This window comes from Rhinolophus ferrumequinum, chromosome 2 (genome assembly GCF_004115265.2).
Source record: "Rhinolophus ferrumequinum isolate MPI-CBG mRhiFer1 chromosome 2, mRhiFer1_v1.p, whole genome shotgun sequence".
NCBI lineage: Eukaryota > Metazoa > Chordata > Mammalia > Chiroptera > Rhinolophidae > Rhinolophus > Rhinolophus ferrumequinum.
This window is the reverse complement of record NC_046285.1, coordinates 31,583,002-31,588,843: the sequence shown is the minus strand read 5'-3', so window position 1 is coordinate 31,588,843 and position 5,842 is coordinate 31,583,002.

Below are 5,842 nucleotides of genomic sequence, written 5' to 3'. Positions count from 1 at the left end.
TTTCATAGTTAAGAGTGTTCAACATTTAACATGAGCAGCACTGATAAGCACATAAAATTAAGCTACATTGTCAGTGTATACTACCCCCTACGTATGATTCCTATGAACCATTAATATTAACCACAGCCCACAAGAAACCCAGATGATACCCAACTTTTTTAGGCAAGGTGACTTTGCTTACTGTGAAGCCTCCATAGAATGCACACATTCACGAAATCTTCTCTAATCATGTACACTTGTGAAGAACCATGGTCTCTGAATTTACAAATGTTAAAATGATAATTTCTGAATATGACCACCCTGCTAAATAAATGGATTAAAAATAACCTTGTTTTATCTTGCACATTTCTCTCAAGAACTCAATACATTGACAGATCCTATTTAGTTGCTGTTTTAACCAGCAGAATCCAATATTTACTATTGTTGCTTGAAATATGTATTTACTGGGCATGCCAAAAAAATGTATGCTAGTGAACACTTTGGTCAATGTTGCTCAAGCAGTAGCTAGCTCGCCATAACCAGAAGTGTCTGGACACTGATGGTAACCACTTTGAGCACCTTTTCTAGTTGCAGAAGTCAAATGAGATTTATATTAATCTTTTGTTATTGGTATATATTGAGTATTACAATTTTAATAGTTTTCCTTTCTTAAAATGTGTACACATTTTTTTTTGGCACACTCCGTGTGTGTGTGTGTGTGTGTGTGCGTGTGTATAATATCATACATATATATACACATATATGTAACATATTATATATGTATGTATATATGTACATGTGAATATGTGTGTGTGTGTGTGTGTGTGTGTGTGTGTGTATATATATATATATATATATATATATATATATATATATATTTTTTTTTTTTTTTAGAAGCTGCTGTATCATCATGTTCACCTGTGATGGGTTTCCCACTCTGGAAAGCAATTCAACAACAAGGTTTTCTGCCACTCTTTGATAGTCTCATTGTGACAGACTATATTTTCCAAAGATGGTCAGGGCAAGCTTGAAATATTTCTCTCACTAGCAAATATCCTATACTCGTGCATGTGATAGTTATGTAAACTTTGCTCAATAACTGAGATCGACAGGCAATCTTGAAGAATAGAGACGTGATGTTTTTTCTCCTGTTAAATTGCAATCCAAGTTCTGAGAATCCAAGTTCCAAAACAAGCAAACACACACACACACACAAGAAATATTTTAAATAGCAAATGAAGATTTTATCAATGTTTTCTCATTTCCCCCCTCACCCCTGTCTCTCTCTTTGGCTGCTTAGCAGATCTATTGTGTTCTAAGTCACAGCAAGGTGTCTGAGAGACCATAAAGACTCAGATCGTTCTCAGAGCATTGAGGTCTCCCATCATGGAAAACTGTCAAAGCCTATTAGGAGCCGAGCAAAAGAATGGGCACAGTGGTGGCTTGGTAAAACACCCTATAATATTTAAGGGGGTCATATCACTGTGATGAGCACCACAAATATAGTACTATTTGCTGTAGGAATTTCCTTTCTCCATTATGAGAGAGAGAGAGAGAGAGAGAGAGAGAGAGAGAGAGAGAGAGAAGAAGAGAGATTTCTGTCTATTGTGTCTCTAGCAATTCATTTTCAGATGTTCGCAAGGACTCTAGCATGATTCCTGGAGGAGGGAAACACTTACGAGAGCATCATGTTTTAATGGCCGTATTATCACTGTATAATGTGGTAATGTCACGTACTCACTGAGCCCATGTTGCTGATCTCAAAAGATATCATCATAGGTCTTGCTGTTAAATGAGTCATCTATTACCGTCAGAACTGCTCACCAGTGAAATGGGATTCATATGCTAAATCCTGGTATGACTTCGCCCTTAGTCTACACCAACAAATACAGACTTACGGAGAATGTCAAATAAGAAAAGACCTAATATCCACAAGCCAATTATTAAAACATATATCAAAATCATATGACTACATTTGAATCAGAGAGAGGAGCCATCATGTAAGATTATCTAGATTCTGAAAAGCAACAAAATACCCCTATGCCTAGACCTCACAACTGCACGGCTTCGTTTATAAGGGGTGGGGGCAACTACTGAGTGGTACCATTTGAGGGCTCAGGAAAAAATAATATATATCAATGACTGAGACTCAAGAGTAATTTAAACATTTGTTTACTCATTCCTATAACATTTATTGAGACTTAGTAGGTGAAATGTTCTATTTTAGACACTTAGGATACCATGATGGGTAGAATAGATACATTCCCTACCCTTGGCCTCTGGGCTTTTCCAAAGCCCTACATAGCAACTACTTCTAGAAGCAGTTATGCCTTAAGTCATAATTACATATTAAGAGAAGCAATCATTTCCCAAGTTCATATAAAAAAGCAAAACTTTACTCTGATAAAACAAAAACCCCCTTGAGAAAGGGACGTAAACTGACAGGGATGTGGGAGGACAATGAAATGGATGTGCCATGAGCCAGTCTGAGCTAGAGAACTTGCACCTGCCCAGCTCACAGCATTTATCCGTTACGTTAGACAATTTCTTTTAGATCTCCAATAAGGTTGATGACTGTTACTAGTGATTCACCAGAAATGAATTTGAGGAATAAAAATCATTTCTTTCGCCAAATGTGGACTAATCATCAGTGGAGTGAAGCCTCCCTAAGTGATAACTACGCAGGGCTAAGGAGACAGTTGGCACACCCAGAGCACACACTAGTCCTTACGAGTGGGGACTAAGTAAAGGTTCATGTATGGAACAAGTGTCAGATTTGGTAAAAACCCAAACACCTTTAAGTCTCTCTATCTTTCTATTTTTTTCCCTAGAAAGTTAAGAATTGCGTTTCATATAGAACGTATTTGATGGTTCGTCACTCCACTCGTGAGTAAATGATCATATAGGTAAAGCCCTAATAAAGACAGATAATCAGTTTATACCACAACAGCCTGTCATTCTCAATTAATAAGAGACAAGCTCTGAAGGCCTTAAGAGAGCAACATGGAGGTATGATTAGAGGTCATTGTATCGATTTGCTCTCTAAATGTTGTCTATAGACTGAGCAAAATATATTTCACATACTTCTATGCTCTCTATCATATAAATTACAATGACTTGGTGATTAATAACATTTAAAATATTTACTTAATGTATAGTAAACGTTAGTCATCGTATTTTTTTTTAAGTCAACAAATATTAAAAGTGTAACTGTTATCGCAGGAAGGGGGATATATTGTCTGGAAATTTTATTCATTAAGATAAAGGGCCTGGTTCTTAAGAACATAGGGAATGACTTACAAAGTTAATCTCACACCAAAACCCAACCACACAAACATTTATACCATTCACCTAACTGAAAAGAAATGTAGAGGAAAAGAAGTATAGAGGAAATAAACAAATAAATATTCCTGGAGGCCACAGTTAAACTCTTCAAAATTAAAAGACATTCCAGCAGAGTTTGTAATTGATTTCCTATAACTGATAGGACAGATATGAAAGACTTGGCACCTTTGTTATTTCAGATCTATATTGGTCTTGTGATCTTTAAATGGGGGGGCAGTCTGGCACTGACTGATAACAGTGCAGCTATCCTCACTTGCAAGCTTTGGGGAGAGGGCTTTGTGGCACTTGAAATTCACTAAAGAGGCCTGCTTTAAGAAAAGTTATTTTAGTGTAAAAAAAAAAAAAGAAAGAAAAGTTATTATAATGATAAAAAGGGGTGAAGAATTATAAATATTGTCCACCTAGCCCCACTGCGTGATTAAAATAGTAAGAGACCTATGTCTAAGCCTTCCCAAACTTTACCAAGAACCAATATTTACTCCTTTAAAAAAAAAAAAAGTTGATTTGATGTAAGGAAGTAGAAGATTTGAGCAGAGGGGGAGGACAAGTAGAAGCAGCAAAGTCTGGTCAGATTCTTTCAGGGAAAAGATGTGAGAGAATAATGCTAGTAGGTTTGAGACCAGAAGTTGAACTTGTTTTGTTCATGAGATAAAGTTTTCTCAAAAACAGCATTAGTAAGTGATACCTAGTGCTCCAATCTACATTCTAGCTATTCTTATTTTCTTCACCCCCCAATGAGAAGAAAAGTACAATGTTGGAAATTTAAGGAAAAAAATAAAAAATCCTTTCCCCCTCCGCATGCAGCCTTAAGGAGAACCCATGTGTGTTTTTAAGCAGGGGAGCAGCACACATTAATGTGACAGGAGCCAGCAAGAGACCCAGGGATGAGGTTGCTATGTGACACGAGGAATCTTATCTCTTCAGAAATGAGTGTGGCAATTATTGCAAATAATTACTTTCAGAAACAAAGCTTCTTTTGGCAAGTCAGAGTTAATTTATATATTTGAGAGCTGGTGCTACCTCAGTGCACATTACAAAAAAGTCATAAAGTTGAATGAAAACAGCATTGAACCAAATAAAAAAAGAGGGGCAATAGATTGCAGGAGGGGGTTACCACTTTGTGAGGGGTAAAATGTCTAACTATTATATTGTTTTGTACACCTGAAACTGAAAAAAAAACAAAAACAAAAACAAAAAAAAACAATTTGAAGTGTTCAGACCCAAGAAATACTGAGGTAGTTTGGTCCAATTGTCAAGCAAGGTGTCACGTGGGGTCTCTGGTCCTGCTCCCCACATAAGAACGCAGGACATGGTGAGGCCAAAAAGGAACACCCACAGAACCATAAATACAGGAGTCATACCATTATAGTCTCGCTGGTAGCTGGGTTGGAGACACAGGAAGCAGGATCCACATGATCTGCAACCTGCCGACCACTTCTCTGCCAACCCACCTCACGTCCTAACTGCAATCCGCTCTTGCCAGTTCAGCCACCATCTTCTTGCTAGCCCCCATTTGCTGCTAGCGTAGCCATAGCAGGTATATTAGTGGCCAAAGGCTCATTGGTTACAGCTGACAGCCAGCTAGCCACAGCTGATGGCCATCCAATCACAGTTGATGGTCATTTACTACTCGAGTGAGCACCTTTCCTCGTGAGGCCGAGAGCCTGGAAACTGCACTCCTGGCTCTGTCCCCACAACATGTTTTGATTAAATGCACCTCTCTAATTTCCATAAGCAGGACACAAAATAGCATAATTTCTGAAATAGGATGAAAAAGGAAAGCCCAAAAGATATAAGCTGAAGATTAGGTGGTCCTCAATTGTAAACAATTATATCACAACACATTTTCACATAAGTCTGAAACTGCCATGCTCCTCATGCTGTTCTCTTTTTATCTTCTATTCTGTACAAGTGGAGAGTAGTTATCCTGAGACATCCTTGCTGTCATGCAGATACTTAGACTGATTGAATAAAAATGTTCCTTGATGGTTCCTGGGTATAACCCCCAACTAAACTCTAATAAATACCCTGCTTTTTATCTATGCTGGAAATGGATGCTGCTACTGAGAGGGGAAGACTTAAGAATTACGAGAGCAATTGCCCCATAGAAATAATAGGGCATATGATGGTTAGATGTATTTGAAACAATTCTAATATATTAGGTACCTTGTGTGTTAAAGTGACTTTGCAACATTGATCAAGAACATAATAATCATTCATTATGTTATTTATTTAGAAAAATGCCTTCTAAGATCTGGAGCCACTCACTGAAAAATGATTTTTAGAAGGCTACTTACTCGTCAGTCAAGAAAAGTCTGGCTTGGATAATAACAGAATGTTTTGGCACACAGGAAATGATCCAGGATGCTTCCCTGCTGGCACAGAATTGCACTAGTATATCTTGCTAGTTCATCCTCATTTGAAATGTCCTAATTCCTCTTGAAGGAAATTTTTATATGGTTCCTTTCTCTCTCCTTTCATTCCAAATACATATCAATTGTCTTAATTGTTTTTTTTT